This window comes from Uranotaenia lowii, chromosome 2 (assembly GCF_029784155.1).
Source record: "Uranotaenia lowii strain MFRU-FL chromosome 2, ASM2978415v1, whole genome shotgun sequence".
Classification (NCBI taxonomy): Eukaryota; Metazoa; Arthropoda; class Insecta; order Diptera; family Culicidae; genus Uranotaenia; species Uranotaenia lowii.
Window position 1 is genome coordinate 220,547,304 of NC_073692.1, and position 21,579 is coordinate 220,568,882.

The 21,579-nt window shown below is 38.2% G+C and overlaps 1 long non-coding RNA gene across 1 annotated transcript; it reads left to right on the plus strand.

The window, feature by feature from the left end:
- The first annotated feature begins 19,012 nt into the window (after positions 1 to 19,012).
- LOC129749436 (uncharacterized) lies at positions 19,013 to 19,782 on the plus strand. Its single transcript, XR_008738046.1, has 3 exons — positions 19,013 to 19,363; positions 19,419 to 19,578; positions 19,713 to 19,782. It is a non-coding gene; the product is annotated as an uncharacterized LOC129749436 (long non-coding RNA).
- The last annotated feature ends 1,797 nt before the right edge of the window (positions 19,783 to 21,579 follow it).

Below are 21,579 nucleotides of genomic sequence, written 5' to 3' on the forward strand. Positions count from 1 at the left end.
AGATAAAATTCTTAAATGGTAGTAGTTTCATTGCTAAATGGCGCGTTTTCACTTATTCCACCTAAGAAATTACAGGAATTAATAATATTTTTAATTCTTTCAGGTATTAAAAGTTCATTATAAAAATCTTCTGCCCCTGGAATATCAATCACGAAAAAACTTTTCAACAAAAAAATGAATGAAAAGTCTATGTAGCCAAAATATGTAAAACAAAAATACACTTTACATGTTAAGTTCATACTTGAATTGTATGTTAACAAACAGTGAACATGTAAACAGTTTTTTGGTAAATGATAAAAAAAAGAGTTGAGTTTATTTAATCAGTTTGTTTTTTTGGGCCAAACAATTTTTAGATGACTAAATAATGTTTACATTTTTTGTAAAAATTGAAAGTTTAAAGTTGCTCTAGTCTACTTTCTTAATTGAAAATTCTCCAGAAAATGCGATATGCTAGCTTTCTGTTATTCAAATGTAGATTATTTTATTGATAACTTCAACTTACGTTTGCAAAAAAACAAGAAGTTCATCCGGCCTTTCAAAACTTCAATCCTGTCTAATATATTTCATAGGACACAGACTTTTGTTCAGTTACGAAACTGAATGTAAAGCTTCCTAATTTCTTTTTTTTAAGCGTCCACAATTTGTCATAACATTATTTCATATGCATTATTACCAAATTCAGATTTTTTGGACAACAATTTACTATTTTCACGAATTAAAAATGGTTTTAATATTTAAATTCGTTTCGATAGTTTTGATTCGACCGATAAAATATCAATCCGTGTCACATCTAGGCGTCGTTTATTACCATGTGCTGTGTACAAATCAGCAAGGAAAAAAACACATCTAGGTTGCATACCGCCCCCACGTGCATAACAAATATAGGTATTTGATTGAGAAAAAGGCGCCTAACTTTTAAATTTTTCCAGCGATCCATCAACAGTATGCTTTGGTTTCTATTATCTTGCAACGACGTTTGCTCGCGACGCCTCGCCTATGGACACGAATAACAAACCTCTCAAAGAAAAGAAAATCTCTAAAATTGAATGCCTGACTTTTCATTTTCAGATTTTGGCAAAACAAAATTTATATGTTTTATTCGATCGGCAAAATGTCAATCTGAGTCACGCCTAGGCATCATTCATAACCATGTGCTGTACAAATGAGCTAGGAATCAAGAAGAGAAAAAATCACATCAAGGCTTCATATCGCCACCACTTGCATTGAAAATATGCTTGGTTGAGAAATACGCGCCAAAATATTCCCACTGATCAGTATGCTATGCCATGGTTACTATCCTCTGGCGACGTTAGCTCGCGACGCCTCGACCTTGGAGACGAAAAACAAACCGCCCAAAGGAAAAAAAATGTCTCGAAAAAATGGAAGCCATGACTTTTATTTCATTCAAAAAACTACAAATTCAATTATTACGGACAATTGATGCGACTTTGTGTTATTTTTATTCGATATAAACCGATTCGCATGGCTACAGAATATTCTAAAAATAATTTCATTCCAATCCTTTAGGTCGTTTCGGGGGAGTAGTACTACAAACACCGTTACAAGAGAATTTTATATAATAGATTGGTTTCTTTGGTTTGATTATGAAAGATATAATTGTTTTAGTTATAGTCCGATTTGACATCTTCGAATGCCGTCCACAAAAGTTATTTGTGTTTTTATTCTGTAGGCAAGTTTATATTACTTGGAGTTTTTTCTTTGCAATAGATTTGTTTACATTTTTAATTCAATTCAATGAATTAAATTCAAAAGTCTGTAATGAGGGCTTGTGATAGAGCTCAGTTGACAAGTCAGTTGCTCCCTGAACCGATGTCAGTGAGTTCGAGTCCAAGAGTAAACATTGGACACATTTGTACCCGATAAGTTTTTAAATTTTCAGTTCGCCAACTGCAACGTTGATATAATGTCGCGAATGCCACAAAGATGGTAAAACGACTATAATTGAAACAAAAAAAAGTCTGCTATCGTCATTAGTATTAATGTCATTTTCTTAATCTTGAGAAAACGAGATCTTACATTTTTCTACCAATCACTTAAAAGTGCATGAAAGGGTCAATCGGATTCGCACAGCACTAAAAGGGTTATCCGTAACATGCCTCCAGAAGCCGTTGAACTTGCCTCAGGATCTACCCACCATTCACACACACTGGGACTACGAATCTGCTGATCCTTTTAATTATGTATAAAAATTTCATTAGCCATCATTTAACCCGTTTTATGCGAGTGCAGCAGCCCTTATCGCTAATAAACCTTTCCCGGGGGACCTTCGTCGTGTCGTGGAATTGTGTAACGTCTGTCTGAATTCTGTCTCCATATGTACATATGTATGTACGTATCTATATGATACCTTTCGAGGTAAGCATGTTTTGAAAATGCCTTTTGCCCGAAATCCAACCAACAATCATGATGGGTTGGGCTGGTGATCCTCTCAAGGGTTGAATCACCCGTTCCGTGCTGTTATTTTTGGAGATGTGCCATCACAAACGACCGCGTCACCCCTCCCTGAAACTGGAAGGTGACAGCGCCGGGGATTCGGATCATGGTGACAGCAGAAAGTTTCCTCTTTTGTGACGCGTCTCGCCACCACTCTTTCGAGGGGGAGTGATGGGCAAATCGTGTAAGGTGTATCTCATTCACCATACCATATCCGCCATCCTATGTTTCACCCCATCATCCCCAAATTATATTACTCTTTGACAGTCATAAGTCAAGCTTTCTTCTTCTGAAAAGGGAACTCTCGGATCCATAAAAGATTAGAAATGTGGAAATGTATTCAAGGGGATGATGCAAGGATCTGTTTCTTAAATGAAACGTACCTGATACTAATAGAAGTGTTGGCAATATGTTATCAAATTATGGCGGACTCAGATTTTTTTATTTATAAACAGTTTTATTTTCACTCACATGGTATTCAGAAAAAAAAGTCAGTCGATGAAGAATACCTGAGAGTTTGTAGGAATGCTACTTATAAAGCAAAATTCCACTAAATCAAAATATTAATTCCTCTAACAAATTTAAATCAAATATACAATGTTTAAAAAATTTACTTAATCAAAGAGTTGAACTGATCATAATTGATCTGAACACTCAATAAACTGTAATAATATAACTTGTATGTAATGATTAAAAGGCTGATAAAGATTTTTTTTTTTAAGTAATTTTTTATCGAAAAATTCAACAAAATCAAGAATACAAAAGGTGAAATTACTCCCATCTTCCAAAATTATTTATTTCCTCCTTTCGAATTTTTGGAAATTTCAAAGGGGGGAGGGAAGGCGGGGGGTTAGGTGACAGAAGAAGAAATTGAGATTTGTTCCAGCCAAATTGTTGCCAACAAAATAGCTTAGGGTCAATATGCTTCGTTCTCAAAAATAAGGGAACCTCATTAACTACATTACGCCTCTAGAATCGATTGGACATGAAAATAAGTCTTGAAGTTTTGGGAAAAAAATCGGTATCATGAAGCTTTGGAACCAGTTTGCCAACACTCTTAGGGTTCGTTAAACCCGTGTCAGTAAAGCAGAAAAATCCTCAAAAGAATAATACATCAGTGTGATAACAGCTCCCTGCGCCATCAGTCAGAGTCGCACTCACGTCTGGAACTTTGCACTTCGGTAGTTTTCACACCAAAAGTCAGCGACCGGCAAGCAGCAACACTTTCTCTCCATCTCTATCTCCCCCAAGTGACAACATTTATGGTTCGGTTCCATTCCTGCGGCATCATTGGCGGTGCAAAGTCCTGTCACATCGTTCGTCGACAGGCCAAATCCTTTTTTTTTGCCACAATGGCATTTCATCTGCTTGCTTTCACGCCATCAAGCGGCACCGAAAAATATAATAATGAAAGCGAGCGAGCGAGCAGATTCCCCAGACGGCAAAACAAGGCTCTTTTCCACACTTTTAGGAACTCCATGGCACGCCGTCGTTCCCCACTTTTGATTAGTTGCTTCATAGATTCATTGCCTACGAACCGCGCTATTTCACAGGATAGAATGGAGAGATGTCGAGAAGCTCATGACATGATGCCACTTTCACTCGAAATATCATCCGAACCCATTATATACTCGGCACGTCGTATACTGCCTAGCTCAATTTTGATCCTGGAACGCGTTAGTTGACATCTGTGTAGTTAGATATGTTTAAGGGGGGGGTAGGGTCTAACACTTTCAAAAAATCGATTTTTTTATTTTTTTATTTTCTTATTGTAAAACATTTCAAGAATGTTGTGTCAAATTTTCAAGTCAATTGAAGCAAAACTGTAGAAGTTATAGGCCTTTATCTCCTCCTATCTAATACTGCAAGAAAGCAAGAGCAGAAACTTCAAACGCGTTTTTCTCGAAAGCACATATTTAAAGTCCGTGGACATCGTCATTTGAAAACTACTTATCCGATTCTTTTCAAATTTGGAACATATTTTCTACATATAAAATACCAGACCCCAACGTTTTTCTTTTTTGATTTTTTTTACTTTGGGGAGGTTTTAGAGGTGAAAAATGGCGGATTTTTTCGTGAAAAATCGTAGTTTTTACTTCAAACAGCCACAAAAATTTCATAAAAATATTTATAAGTTAAATAAAAACGTTGGGGTCCAGAAAAACATCTATTAAAAATATTTTGCTCTGATTTTTTGACTTCAGATGATTTTGTGCTGAGATACAGTGTCCACCGCAAATCCAGTTTTCTAAAAGGCATCCTCGAAAATGCTCCGTCACCGGCTCATTTTTCAATATTTTTCTACGAAAAAATTACTGAATGTTCTTTTAATAATGCTTTGTATAATGCAAAAAATTTAAATACATTTTTTTGAACGATAGCTCTAGAAAAAAATCGTGAAAATGGTGTTTATTTTATACCCGTTAGACCCTACCCCCCCCTTAATAGAGAATAATGCAGCATCGGATATTGTATGCAATTTTGGGGCAAACTAGAGTCCGAAAAACAGGCTTGAGAAGGTATCCCTTTAAATTTAACAACAAATCGAAAACCAGCACAAAGTTTCAAAAGTTATGTTTGAAGTATTCTACAAATGATTCGATGCGAAATCCGAAGAATTTATGCATACACATTTAATATTTTACCTTATCTGAAATGAAATGGAATGAAATATTGCAAACACCTGTTAATCATGAAAAAATTAACTAATTCTTCAGCTTTCAGCTGAGGTTCAGGCAAATTCAAACTAATTAGAGCAGACTTTCAGGTAAAATAATAGCAAATTTAGCTAACAAGCCTTGAAAGTAAAATGAGGTATCATTTTGCCCAAAAAAAGGTGGCACAATGCCAAAATTTGAGTCTCACTTTTCATATAAAGGTTTGGTCAAGGGAAAACGCGTGTAAATCGGTGAAATCGTTTATTTAAAAAATCAAAATAAATTCCTTTTTCAAGTTTAACTATTATAAAATTCAGGAAAAACATTCAGTTAGGCTTCCGCTTTTACAAATCCGAATTGCCAGGCCTTACGCTTAACCCCTACCATCAGATTTTGTACAGCCACCTTGTCCACCTTCTTCGCCGCAGAAAGCCAGTTCGCCTTGAACTGCTGTTCGTCCTTAGTAGTTTTGTTGGTTTTCTTTAGGGTCAGCTTAACAATAGCCCAGTATTTCTCAATTGGGCGGAGCTCTGGCGTGTTGGGAGGGTTCTTGTCCTTGGGAACCACCTGCACGTTGTTGGCGGCGTACCACTCCATGGCCTTTTTACCGTAATGGCAAGATGCCAAATCCAGCCAAAACAGTACGGAACAACCGTATTTTTTTCAGGAAAGGCAGCAGACGTTTATTCAAACACTCTTTCATGTAAATTTCTTGGTTGATGGTCCCCGAAGCTATGAAAATGCTGCTTTTCAAGCCACGGGTACAGATGGCTTGCCAAACCAGATATTTCTTCGCGAACTTTGACAGTTTCATGTGCTTGAAAATATCTGCTACCTTTCGCCTTCCTTTTACCGTATAAAACTCCTGTCCCGGAAGCTGCTTGTGGTCGGCTTTGACGTAGGTTTCGTCGTCCATTACCACGCAGTCAAACTTCGTCAGCATCGTCGTGTACAGCCTCCGGGATCGCGCTTTGGCCTTCGTATTTTGTTTATCATCGCGATTTGGAGTCACTTCCTTCTTGTAAGTTAGGTTAGGGTTTCGCTTGAAACTACCGACAACTCTCTTTGTCGTCTCAGCGGCTTCCGGTTTTCGATTTTGAAATCAAAGCAATCAAGATAACAAACAACCGTTAGTTGTTAGTGAAAACTTTTCACTTTACTTTAGTTACAAACCATACTTCGTAGAATAAAGACCCTTCAAACCATCCTGAGTCCCTCATTATTCAAGAGGTTATGGGCTCCCCTGCTAATACTGTTTGCGGAATTCCGCAGTTCCAAGGTGAACCTGATTTTCAACACTGGAGTTTCCGGGTTAAAATGTACCTGGATTCGGTCGGCGTCCTAGGAAACCTGACGGAGAATGCACCTGCTACGGCTATCGAGAAGACCAAGTTTGAAGAGGCGAACCGGAAGGCAAAGGCGTTAATTGTCGGTTTCCTGGCAAATGAATGCCTGGAAGTGATCCGGGAGAAATCTACAGCAAAGGAGATGTGGTCGGCACTGGAGGCGACATTCGCGACGAAGTCGATCGGAACGCAACACCTCATCCGGAAGCAATTGAACCGTTTGAAACTGAAGGAAGGCGAGCCGTTAAGACCTCATCTGCTAGTGTTTGATGACCTCGTTCGGCAAATGAAGACGGCCGGCGCAAGAGTCGATGAAGCTGATCAAGTCATGTTGTTGTTTCAAACGTTGCCAGATTCATTTGATCCCCTGGTAACGGCGCTGGAAAACATTCCGGAAAAAGATTTGACAATTGACGTTGTCAAACAACGCCTACTGGCCGAGAATATGAAGCGGATGGAACGTAGCGAAGGTCATGGAGAACTGAAACTAGCTGCTTTTTCGGGTGAGAAGACAAAAAGTCATCCAAGTTCAATGGCAAGTGTCACAAATGCGGAAGGCGAGGTCACCTTAAGAAGGATTGCTGTCAGAAGTCTGCAGGTGAAGCTAATTCAGCAAGCCAGAAAAATGCAGTGAGTTTCGTGGCCAATCGAGGTGGTTCCAAGCGATGTGGCGGCAAGTTGATCTTCAAGCACGATTCGGGGTCAAGCGATCATTTAGTCAATACAAAAAACGTTTTTTCGAAGATCCGAAATTTAACTCAACCGATCATCATCAACGTGGCGAAGGATGGAGAATCGATTGTCCCTCGTAAGGCTGGAGCGATCAACGGCGAAAGCAACAAGCAGTTTCCCATCAACATGAAGAAGGTCCTCTAAGTTCCAGAGCTACGCGACAACTTAATGTCGGCGAAGAAATTGACTGCGGCAGGCATTGATGTCAACTTTTCCGAAAAGGTTGCGTTTCTCAAGAAACAAGGATATACTATCGGCACGGCTCATCTCAGAGGAGGTCTATATGAACTGGAAGTCAAAGTCGGAGTACCTACAGCAAATCTGTGCAAGTCTAAAGCCGATGAGTTGTGGCATCGACGTCTCGGCCACTTGGGTCAACAAGGAATGCAGGCAATGAAGAGGAACGGCCTGGTTACGGGTGTCGATTTTCAAGGAGAGCAGCTGAATTTCTGTGACGCTTGTGTACAAGGGAAACAGTGTCGTGATCCCTTCAGCGGAACTCGTCAGCGAGCATCTAGGGTTCTAGAAAGAATCCATTCTGACGTTTGCGGGCCCATCGATCCCCCGGTCTGGGATGGTTCCAGATTTTTTGTATCCTTCATCGATGACCACACGCACTTTGCGGTCGTGTATTTGATGCGGAAAAAATCGGAAGTTTTTGGAAAGTTTCAGCAGTATGAAGCGATGGTCACGGCAAAGTTTGGCACCAAGATTTCAAAATTTACTACTGACCAAGGCCGTGAGTATCTTTCTAATGCGCAAAACGGACTATTATTCCAGAAAAGGCATCCAACTCGAGACGACGGTGGCATACACTCCTCAACAAAACGGCGTGGCGGAGAGGTTCAACCGAACCATAGTTGAGAAGGTCCGTGCGATGCTTATCGATGCGAAGGCTCCCAAGGAGATGTGGTGAGAAGCTGTCCTTACTGCAGTATACTTTGTCAACTGAAGTCCGACAGCAGCTCTCACCAAGGCTACTCCTGCTGAGTTTTGGTACGGAACCAAACCCTGTCTAAAGAAGCTCCGTGTGTTTGAGTGCAAGGCCTTTGCGTGGGTCCCAAGTCAGCAGCGTAAAAAGCCAGAAGCCGTGAAGTTGTCATGGTTGGTTACGCGCCGAATGGTTACCGGTTGTGGGACCGGAATTCAAGAAAAATCGTCATTGCTCGTGATGTGAGGTTTGACGAAAACAACTTTCCGTTCGAGAAGTCTCCCGGAGATAAGAAAGTCAAGCCGCTGATGGTGGTATACCCTCACGAGCAAGAGTGGGAAGTTAACATCCAAGTCCCTGATGCAGATGAAGCCCTAGTTGCTAAGGACGTTGCAACGGCGTCTGATGAAGAGGAAGAGTCAGATTTTCACGAACTGACTGATGAAGATGGACTGTCCGACGAAACTGACGATACCGGAGCGCTCCCTTCGCAATTAGAACAGCTCGAGGCCGGAGGCCAAGCGTTGCTGAGGCGCAGCGAACGGGAGCGTAAGCTCCTCGGTAAGTTTCTCGACTTCTTTACTGGGTTTAGTGCAAATTCTGTCGCCTCGAACATTACAGACGTTCCGGAAACCTTCAAAGATGTCGCGACCAGAGACGATCCCCCCAGGCCCTTTTAAAACCTTGAGCGAAAGATTCCGCGCGTAGGTCTGCGTTCAATGCCATAAATTGGAGCTTTAACTTTAAACGTGCATCAGTCTAGTCAGCTGATTGCACCGATTGCACATATACATTTACAATATTGTGCATATTTACGAAAAAAAATGACATTGGTTGTTTTAACGACTTTTTGCTTGTGAGTATTAGTGCTCCAAGTAGGCCTGGAAAAAAGCTGATTTTTTCAACGGCCATTATGTTTCCACCTTTGTTAGCTGCAGCTTCGTGAAATGGTAAGTTTTTGATTTATTGGTTATTGGTTCATTATTAATTAACGATTTCTTCATTTCAGCAGAACAATATAAAACTTTCGCCAGCTAGATCTGGTGCAATCGGCATCCATGAGCGACCAAAGGCAGCTGGCAATTTCTTAAGAGTTTTGAGCATCGGATCATCAATTATGGTAAGAATTTCAACAACAGACATTTCATCTTATTTTATTCCCTACAAGACCTACGGATTTCAACCGGAGTTTCATTTGCTGAACGTTTTTAAATGAGGATTTTTTTTCTTATTTCCAGATTTCGATCACCAGATTCCAGATCATCAGATCACAGTAAATGCTGAAGGTTGAGAATTGCGTTCTAATGTTTTACGAATTCGGATGTCGAGGATGCTGTCCTCGCGATTGCTGACTTTAAGTGATAGAAATTGTGCAAGTGTAATAAATATATGTATGAAGATGAATAAAAAGTTTATTTGAATAATAATTATATTTCTGTAAATTTTAATATTTTGAAATTCGAAACACCCTAGCCATACCTACCCCAGCAAGCACGCACACATATGCATAAAATTTTTAACGCACTCACACATAAACGCGAACCGAACATACGAATACTATCAAACCATGACAGATGTCAACGAGAGCTGTCACTCTGAACCGGGAAAACCATTTCAAGTAGAATCGGTTGGGCCATTTCATGCTTGAATTCAATAGGAGGAATGCTTGAAGAATGCTTGAGATCCAAGCATTCTTTCAAGCATTCCAAGCATTTATTTTGTTAAGCGGGTCGTGAGGAATAGCTGCGTGCTGTGGAGGACGAACTGAAATCCATGGATGCCAACCGTGTGTGGAGGCTCGAAACTTGCCCATCGCATGTGAAACCACAGAGGTCAAAAAGAGAACGAGAACGGCCAAGCAGTACGATACAAGGCACGCCTCGTGGTAAAAGGGTACCTGCAACGCCCCGGAGTGGACTACGAAGCTCACGACGATTCGAACGGTTTTGGCAGTTGGAGTGCGCTACAGGTTCAAATTCCACCAAATGGACGATAAAACGGCGTTCCTGCATGGAGATCTGCGTGAGGACATCTACATGGCTGTACCAGATGGTGTTGTGGCCAGTCTTGTAATTGGTCACTATCGTTCGAACTTTTTCGATGACATCCACAACACATCGTTCTTGACAATTATGGAGAGCGCAATCGTTTGATCGGAGAGCCAAAAAATGTCAAATGAATTTTGATCTTTGTAGTGGTTAGTCGTTTGACCTTCATTCCATATGCGGTAATAATCATTCCACATTGTACGACCTAATCATTCCACATTGTACGACCAACACATCCAAACATCACCCGGCGCTGCAAAGCGACGGATGTTTTTTCCACAGGAGAGAGTGAATTGAAAAGATTGCATTTACTTATTTAGTCCGTAGGTTCTGCTGCGTGAAAGAGATAGGCGACATCGTCAACTGTCGGGAATTCTGGTCGTTTGACCATCAAATCATCGCTCTCGTGTATCAAGATCAAGACACGAAATTTCGTTCGACAATCACACCAAGAAGAATGAATGTCGTTTCGTCTGATGGTAGTCGACTGTTCCGCAAGTATTTGGTCGCACTCGTTTGATAGCGCGAACAATGAAACTGATAGAAGCAGGCTGTGCGACTGTCAGCGAAAATGTCGATGGTTTACAAGTCTGGTTGTGGCTCCACGGAACATGGTTTGCAAACTCCAAAAATCGTTGTATGGGCTGAAGCAATCACCACGCTGCTGGAATGAAAAATTCAACGGACAACTACTGAAGCTGGGATTCGTTAGATCACGCCACGACTGAGGTACAAGAAAGAAGATGAGCTGTACATTATTTTGTATGTCGACGACCTGCTGATTGCCGGAAGGAAGTTGGTGTCAATCCAAAAACTCAAAAAGGAATTATCAGCAATGTTCGAAATGACTGACTGCGGTGAAGCTTGTCATTTTCTCGGAATAAAGTTAACTTACGACCAAAATGCAGGATGTTTGTCGCTCTCACAGGAAGCTCAGGTAAGGAAATTATTGCAGCGATTCTGTATGGCCGACTGCAATGCTTGCAAAATACCCATGGAGAAAGGACTACAACTGAGACGTGAAGGTCCAACCACGAAGGAACCGTATCGAGAGCTGTTAGGCAGCATTATGTATACCATGCTATGTGTACGACCGGACATCTGCTTTCCGGTGGGATACATGGGACGTTTCCAGCAGAATCCTACGGAGAGCCATTGGCAGGCCCTGAAGCGGATCGTCCGATATTTACGAGGAACGCCCCAACTTTCTGTAAAATATCAACGTGACGAAAACTCGGAAGCTCTGATTGGATTTGCGGACGCAGACTGGGCAGCTGATTCGGAGGATCGGAAACCGGTAAGCGGCTTCACGTTCAAGGTCTTCGGTTTAACGGATTCTTGGTCCAGTAAGAAGCAGACGACGGTGGCGATGTCTTCAAGCGAAGCAGAATGTATAGCCCTAAGCGCAGCAGCAGCAGAATCCATCTGGTTGTCCGGGCTCATCGAAGACATGAAGGTAAAGGATTTCAAGATGCCGGTCACCATTTACGAGGACAACCGAGGTTGTATCGGTATGGCCAAAAATCTCGAAACGAAGCGAACCAAGCACATCGACGTGAAGCACCATTTTATATGAGACCATGTTGCAGAAGGACGATTGCAGTTGGCCGACTTGTTCACCAAAGCTTTGGAAGCTGTGTGGTACGCCACTGTCCAAATAATAACAGCTCCGATGAGCCGTCACACACACTACCAGACTAGCTGCATGATTCCTGCGCAACCGTCGATGCGTCCTCTCGTGTAGCAACGTTTGATCGGACAAGACGTGTTTACCGGTATTGTACTGCCCTCGTGTTAAGGGTGATTTCCCTCTGGTAATTTAAGCCTGCACAGAAGCAACCCGTTTTCAAGAGCTGCGATCCATGCTAGGACTAACGGATCGAGAGGGGGTGAAATCAAAGCAATCAAGATAACAAACAACCGTTAGTTGTTAGTGAAAACTTTTCACTTTACTTTAGTTACAAACCACACATCGTAGAATAAAGACCCTTCAAACCATCCTGAGTCCCTCATAATTCAAGAGATTTCCCCCCGATCCAGACTTCCTGGCTGTCGACAAACGTTCCCCAAACACTTTAATTACATTTGCAACGGTTGATTTGGCAACTTTTAGCAATTTTGCCAGCTTTGCGTGCGAGTAGCTCGGATTTTCGCGATGCGCGAGCGAAATTTTGATACGCTGCTCTTCTTCCTTGGACGGCATTTTGACAACTGAAGAGTGAATTCCAAAATCAAAAGAGCAACATTCTACACACACAAACACCTTCAAAATGAGGGGTGTTCAGGTTTTTTAAATGCAAAATTGAAAGAAATACTTCAAGTTGATATTGACCAAATTTTTACCGTATAACCCGGCCCGCATAGGTTAATACGATATTCTGAATCTTCCGTATTATTCTTTTCTGATTACATTAATAGTAACGTTCTAAGATGCGTCTTGGCTCGATGTGCTGTTGCTAGAACGGATAAAATATTATTTCTGGAAGATACGATTAATATTCTGCAAAACAAATTGATTATTTTATGAAATGAATTTGCGGCTTTATCGGTGAGGGTTAAAGAGTTGAAATGAAAGACGGATAGAAGATGAGAAGAAAATTCTAAGGTGGTGAAAAGAGCGAAGAGCATTTGAAATAGAAGCTTGACCACATACTAAATTCTTTGTCCCACACCAATTAACTGTATTGAAGAAGTAGTACCCAATAGAGAAGGCACTACATTTTTCGATACCATCCATAATTAACTGTATCGAAAAATGTAGTGCCTTCTCTATTGGGTTCTACTTCTTCAATACAGTTAATTGGTGTGGGACAAAGAATTTAGTATGTGGTCAAGCTTCTATTTCAAATGCTCTTCGCTCTTTTCACCACCTTAGAATTTTCTTCTCATCTTCTATCCGTCTTTCATTTCAACTCTTTAACCCTCACCGATAAAGCCGCAAATTCATTTCATAAAACAAATTCACGGTGATTTCTCCTCTTAATAACAAATTGATTATTTTTGCAACGCACCGAAATGATAAAAAATATGTCAGAAAGATACAATTAATGGTTTTCAAAATAAACTGCGTATTTTTGCAACACGCTCCAATTTTTCTGCTGTCATAGAACACGCGGTCAGATTTATTTGTTGTATTGTCATGTTATTTGTGTGAAATTTGGATCCAATTTCAAGCCGAAGATCACAACAGGACAAGCGTAGAGGTAATTTAAATCACATAAGATTCATTTTGTTTGGCGAAAGATTTCAATAGTTTTTCTTAACCGCACATTGTTTTAGGTTCGGAGGAAGAACTCTGCTACCGAAAGCAGCACTACCGTAGCAGCAGTGTGAATCTGCCGATGGTGCAGCAGCAGCAAAAAAAACGGCGGCTACATGATGGTAGGTACCAACGATCGAGCGGCCACTTCCTCGAGATGGTAAAAAAACGATCATTGCAAGCAACACCCATGGGTATGAATGCATACGTTTGGGGCCGTTCACTAATTACGTAAGCACGATTTTGGAAATTTTCGACCCTCCCTCCCCCCCTGGTAAGACAAAGTAAGGTTTTTCAAAACCCCCCCTCCCCCCCTAGTAAGATCTTACGTTTTAAATTCTTTGAGAAATTGACAAGTTTTTTCAAAAACCAGCTTCAAAATATTAAAAATGTATCATCCATGCATCAAAGCGAAGCATTTTTTTCGTAAAACCTAATAACTGCATTTGGAAAGCACAATGTATATAACAACAGATGAAATGTCTTAAACGATTATAGAAAACATTAAGCTTTTAGGAAATAGTATGTTCGGGGTTACAATAATATTCAATAAATTTCCCCAATCGAATAAGCAATATAAAATCTTAATTCTGCTTTAAAAAAATGTGAAAGATCAGGTTTGCACAATGTAGCATCATAAAATGTTATGTTTTTGACCTAAAATTCATAAAAATCTAAAAACATATTATTCTATGCTTCTAGAATTGGTGCAAAAATGTTTTACAACAATTACGTTGTTAGTTAAGCTAAAAGCTGAGATTCATTTCAGTGATAAGCCATAAAGTTGTACGATTTTTTCTGGTAAATAGTTTGTAAAATTTAGAGTTATTAGTGGCTTGGTTGATGTCCAAAAACCGCAAAAACTGTCTAGAAATTCATTATCTAAAGTCCCTCATATTGATTTTTAAAGACTTCTACATGATGAAGTCGTTTTCGAAATAAGATGTTTTCAAAACTCCATTTTTCTTTTTGTTTCTATAAATTTCTCAATTATAAAGATTGTAATGATGAAAAGCAAATAGCGATCTTTTGAAATATTGTGATTTAGTGTTTCTGGCGAAATGTTGGTTTGAATTGGTTCTCTATTAATTTTATAGAACCAGCAACTTTTTTTTATTAATGAAAAGACATTTAAAGATAAATAACATAACATCAAAAATTACAAACAAATACTGCCGCTATTCGCAAGACTGTCCCATATGCATTTTCGTCATTTTTCAGTTTATCTCAAAAATCGTTCAAATACAGTTAGTTCTTCAATTTAGACTAAAAACTTTCATAACTTTGTTCTCAACATATATGAAAAAAATACCAAGTCATGTCTGTCCCATATGAAATATACCCGCAAAGCTGTCCCATATGTCTATTTATACAGAATGCTTCAAAATTGCTCCTCTCATTTACGTTAATTTTACAAATATTCATACAATGTGTGCGATAAAATATGCTATCATTGAAATTGCGAAAGTAGACTAGATAAAACAGTACAGTAAAGTTAAAAATAACAATCTCCATCATTTTTATAAGCTAAGTTTAGCCTAATGGGTAAATTCCATCAAACTGTTTTTTTTTTTTTTGATTTCGCATGAATATTATTGAATTGTTCTTTGTAAAACATGGAAAATAGTCAGCTTCAAAGCCATATTTTTTAGATTTTTGTCATGCTGTTACTTGCTGCTTGGAATTTAATAAAATCTATTTTTTTTTTTTTTTTTTTTTTTTGTATGGGTTTATGAGCTACCTGGCTGACCCGGAAAGGAAAAACAGATCGGGGGACAGAAGAGGAAAATTTACATGAGAGTAGAATAGCTTAGAGTAGGATAGCGGCAACAGAGCCCGAGGGTTCTGAAGCACCAGTTTAGGGAAGCGTTAAGATAGTGCTCGACGGACTGGGACAATTGGGCCCTACATGAGCTTCGAGTTAACCCAACCTCCAATTTAACCGAGCAGTAACAGTATGGTAGCAAAAGTTATCATATGCTAACGTCTCAATATCATTGTCTGAAGGGTTCACTATCTTACCGTAGTTGAGTTATCCCTACCTGTCACCTAACCTTACTCGATTTAATGAATTTATGATCGTTTTTAATCGATATTAACATAGATTTACTAATAAAACATATTCCCGAATTCAGCACAAAACATCTAAATAATAAGCTATCTCTCAATGCAGCAATTATAGAATTTCGCTAAACACAAATATGAATTGTACCATTTTTTTGGAAAATCAAAAAATAAAATAGAGATACAATTATGAATTCCATGATCAATACCATTTGTACTATCATTGACTTATCAAAACAACAGGATATAAACCATAATGCAAATGGCGATTCTGTTCTTCTAAAACCTCATTACTAATTTCGAACAACTTTTCAAAACAACCTTCCTCGATCTTTGTTTAGTTAAAATGAATGTCAATATTTAAAACCCCGATATTATTTTCCTGGACGAGAAGGTTCTTGTTTATCAAAATCATACCTTCTATCTTCTACATCCTTATTTGAATTTCAAACCTAATCAAGCTATAGATCGAACTACAAAAAAAAAGTATAAAAACGAGAAAGAACTAGATTCAGATAGATTGGGTAATTAAAGATGTTTCCCAATGTGTGATTCCTTAGAAATTCAAAATAAATACGCGGCTGCTCTGTAATTATATTAACAACTTGGATACCATAAAACAGAATTTCTAATTGTCTATCACTCCAACTTTTGTATTAATTTTACATTATACAAACAATAAAATAAATAGCATGATTGAATTCATAATCGGACCATACTGCTAATGACAATGCTGTTCTTCTAAAATCTCGAACTCTTAACAACTTCTCAGAGCAACTTTCCTCAATGTGTTTCTGATGAAATAAATTACACTCCTATTTATAAATCTCCAATATTATTCCTGGACTATCATCTATCTTTTACTTCATTATTTGAATTTCACACCTAACCAAAAAAATGGACAAATCTTTCAAAAAGTGTTGAAACGAAAAGGAAATATTCTTGACAGGAAACTGTCTAAACAGCATCTTGATCCAATTAGCCTCTAGTTCTTGTAAAATGCTTGATTTAAGAATAAGCCTTCGAAATTCATAAACCGCAAATGCACACTTACTAGAGCATTGGGGAGAAGAATACTATTACTTTATCTTGCCTAGTAGCACATTAAACATTGAATACCTAACCATGTGCCAATTGTTAACATCCTCATCCAACTAATTCTTGCACAATTAAATTGTCTATCTGATTTTGGCAGTTATCATTCATTTACAATACTGTCTATTCCAATCTAACTTGCGCATGGTGGAAAAGTGGAAATATCAACATTTAAACTGAAAATTGTGATATTTCCACTGCGCAATGCTGTTGTTGTCCAACGGAAGGGAGGGCAAGTGTTTCAACTCCCATTCACCTTATCAACATGGATCATCAAAGAAAAAGTATACGATATTGAACCACCTTTTAATTTACTTTCTATGATCTCATATCGAATAAGGCTACGTGCAACCGCCCTTTCAGGTTTATGTTAGTTTAGAGTCTGTTTCCAAACCGTCAACTTCCATAAACACAGTAATGCACGCCGTCGCCGTGACCCATTACAGCCTAGGGTACGGAATTTAATAAAATCTATGAACAAAAATATGCGTACCTGGTAGCACACGCTTAAGACATATTAAATTGATTTTTCTCACCAAATATTTGCAGCCAAGATACTTTGCTGTTTCTGATTCAGCATTAATTTAATTTGAAGGTATTTATAGTCTTTCCAAAAAGATAATCGACCGAAAAACTTTCCAGAATATGATGGTACAGGTTGTTTTATTCATGGAACGTTGTTATTCATTTTATTTTAGACCCACTCAATTCTTACGATAAATTTTCTTTATCTTTGACTATCTAAACATGTCATAAACATCATTTCAAACTTATTTTTATCAGTAAACAACCAGTAAAGTGAATAATACAGCGCAGATAGAGAGAATCAAATGATCAACTGACAAAAGAATAGCCAAATATGGGACAGCTTTGCGGGTATATTTAATCCGCTTGCGGAATATACTCGCAAGGCTGTCCCATCATTATTTTCTCCACCGCAAAAACAACTTCCAAATCAAAAACACATTGGACGAAATTCTACAACAATTATCTTAATATCTGTGAAGAAAGAAGTAGAAAAGGTAAAGTTTCAACCGAGAAATCCACGAAAGTTTATAAAAATCTTTAAAGCCGTTTTTCTCGGTTCGTTGTTTTTGCATATGGGACAGACTTGCCGGCAGCGGCAGAATAGGTAGTGAGAAAAAAAAATGATGACGAATTATCAATGTAACATTTCTTAAGTAAGATAATTGGAAACCCTCCCTACCCCCCTAGTAAGAGATCGTAAGCAAATGTGAAACCCCCCCCCCCCCCCCACCCCCCTATGTGCTTACGTAATTAGTGAACGGCCCCTTTACACACAACATCCAGAAAATATCTGACCATCAGGATACGATGTAAAGTATGATAAGTATGTTACTCAATTATTTAAAATAAAATAAATGCATTGGAATGAAGAACATCTTTTTCCTTGTTTCCAAAAATCGAATTTTGAAATTATGTGAAATTAACAAAAACCCATAAATCTTTTTATCGTTGAATGAGGATATGCTGTATCGTCATCGTTTTATAGGTGGATCATTAAAAAAAGATAACACATATGATCGAATGGTACGAAAAAAAATTAATCTTCATTTAATCATAACTCTACTTAACGACCCGTTCACTGTATCGTTCAGTGTGTCCAAACGATTCCAATACTATTTATGTAATCGTCCATTTATAATCCATTACTATAAGAGTAATCTTTATGGTGTCTCGGGAAAAAGATTACTGGAACGGTCGTTTTATAATACTGATTTATGCGGGCCTTTAGCTCACCGTATGAATCACTTATGCAAATCACTTATGCTACCATAAGAAGAGGGTTAACATAGGGTTAACCTTCAAGTGCCAATTTTTGTCTCAATCCATCAATGCATAATCACTAGACTGAACCAAATTTGTACGAGCAATTTCAAGCTTGTGAAATGTTGTGCGCTGCACGCTTAAATTGATTCTAGGCCTAGGGTCTCATGCCAAATTTGGGCCAGATTTTTTTTGAAAGCGCTTTTTCATAGAGCCTAAACTATGACAAACATTTCATTAGAAGAATGCATTTCGATTCGACTTATGATAAAAAAGTTATTAAATTTCAAAAAATGAGGTACTTGTCGTGATCCTTCTTGATATTTTCTTTCTATTACAATTTCACATAAATAATTCAGGCAGCAACTACAAAACTGTCCGTTAGTGTAAAGATTCGTTAATAGACTGATCCCGTATCTGTGTTTCTCTTTCTACTCGGAATTCAATATCCTCATCTGTTTCTTTGCTTTTCCATCCATATCCCAGTCATCAAAAGGAGAGAGGATTTTCTCTTTTAATTCTCTCATGTCAGACACTGAGAAAATATCAATAAAACATTGTCAACACGCAGCGAAAAGTAGTACCATTGAAATTAAAAATACACATCTTTGATTCAAAAACCTTGTGTACATTGAAACAAAATCCAATTTCCTTGATTTGAGTAAATTTTATATTGAACCGAACTATTTTTCGTTTAAAGCAAAGTTTCAAGTTTTAAAATCAAAATATTAAATTTGAATTCAAAGAATTTATTTTTTGACGCAGAATCAATGTAAAAATTCATTGATTTAGATGATTTTTTTGTGAATCAAAGTATTTTTTCGTCAAATAGTCGACACAGCTTCTGTTTGGCGGAAAAATTTTTCCAACAACCAGTCAGACCTATTTATTTCAGCAGAATCTTCCTTCCGGGCAACCCCAGACAGCACGGTGAGATCCGGTGTAGGAAAGTTTCGACAGCTATGAAAGGGACGATAGTGGACTCCAAGGTAGGTCTTTCAAAATCAATTTAATTTTAAATAACAACATAACAAATTTTTTTAGAGCAATCTTTCATCCAACCAATTTGAAGAATTAACTGTACTGACTGTTCCAGTCCTCCGGCTAAGCGGTTGCAATCGGTTCCGATCCGGTTTAAGGAGACACGACGGCTGGCGCCGAAACCCTTTGGTCGAAAGCAAAGTCCACCAACAAATATCGTTCAGTAAGTACTATTTCCATGTTTTATATGTAAAATTTGTTTTTTAATTGTTAGAATTATTTAGCTTAATGTCGTTTTTTGTGAGCTTTTTAGCATTTTTGTCATAATTTGTATTATGTTCTACTCTTTATTTACAGATGAACCGGTTTAAAAATTCAAACAAGGGAAGATCGATTATGTGAAGTGGTGAAAGGTAGAACATCTACTTACAGAGAAAAAAAACTTACAGAGAAATAAAATATTTTAAAGCATAATTGATTTCTTTTTATTTCCAATAGGACGAAAATTAATAAGTAGTACAAGAATTTTTGGGAACAAAAAATAGAATTGAAGAATGATTTTTCCTTAAATTGAAATCCAAATTCCGTTGAATTAAAGGAAAATTACATAAAATCAAACGAAAAGGTTTTTGAATCGAAAGCATTTTGTTTTTTGGAACAAAGAAAAAGTTTTGATTCAAAGGAAAGCATTTCTTCGAAACAAAAGAAAATGCATTTGAATCAAAGGCATTTTTATTTGTCCCAAAATCAAAGGAAAAAATCCTTTGTTTTTGCGGCACTTTCCTTTGAAACTAATTTTTATTTTTCTGCGTGAAGTTATGAATATTACTGACTTATTAATTGTTCGTACTATTATTCTCTACAGTACCTAACTTTTTTCAGTGTGATATCCATCACTGTTAATGCTGTGTCAAAATGTTTGAAGCAGTGTTGTTGTGGCTTGGATTCCGGAAGATGAGCTCAGTAAACAAATCCTCAAAATTTATCGTTGGGACAATTTAAAGCTACAATTTATTAAGTGGTTTTAATGATAAAATTAAGATGTCTATTATACTAACTTACATTACAAGTTTCTTTTCCGATTCTATCAATCTTCGATCCAACACCACAATTCTTGGATGTGTTTCCAGTCCTGATAATATACAAATCAAATTCTGCTCTATTGTACAAAGTAAAAACGACTTACGGTAAGTTCCGGATAGGATGTACTTATGTTGTCAACAAACAGTTTTCTCCAGTCATCAACGGTACGTCTTTCATCAGTCGGTCATCAAGACCCAAGAAGTCGAACAAAAACAATTGGAACGATAATCTGACCTATCTTAGAAAAACTCTTATCAATAACACATACGATTTTCCAATTCAAATGAATTACAATTTTCTTACAGGTCGTACTAAACAAATTTCACGGTCACAAAAGAATTCCTGCACCAACTCATTACGCTATCATTTCTATCACAAACTCTCTGTCTTCAAAATGGGAAATTCGCCATTCTATCAAGAATAACTTTTTTCCAACATGTCAGCGCCCATGAACATGAACATCAACAGATTTCAATGTTTTGTTTTTATTTTCCTTTCCTTATATGCATTCTATTTTCCGTCTGTTCCGCACAGTGGTGAAAAATTGCCTCCAACATCCTCCCCCACAGTAAGCCCCGAAGTCAACTTGTAGGTGTGAACTTCTGAGCTTACTCTTCAATAATCTCAAGCACTGCCAACTTTGCAACTGGTCTCTTCCGTTCTCCTTTGTCAGTTTTCACCGCTGCTGATCTCACCCGACCATCAGTTCCTTTAAACACCTTGGTAACTAAACCTCGCTTACGCTGATTGTCTTCCATGACGAAAACTAAATCCCCAGGTTTGATTTGACGACTGTCGTTGAACCATTTTGGTCGTTTGTTCAGTCCCGGAAAATATTCACGACACCATCGTTCCCACATCTTATCTGCGAGCTGTTGAGCTCGGCTGTATTTGCTTCTTAGTGCTGCTGCTGTTTCTACAGGATTCCGAGGTGGCAAGCATTCCGCCGAGACTCCTTTCAGAAAATGATTTGGAGTCAAAGCTGCCGGATCATCTTTACAGTTTGTAGACACATAAGTTAATGGCCTTGAGTTTATTAAATCTTCAGCTTCAACTAGTGTTGTCAACAGAATTTCGTCTGTCAATCGACCACCGTCTTGTAACGCATTTAGAGCTTCTTTCACCGAGCGAACCATGCGCT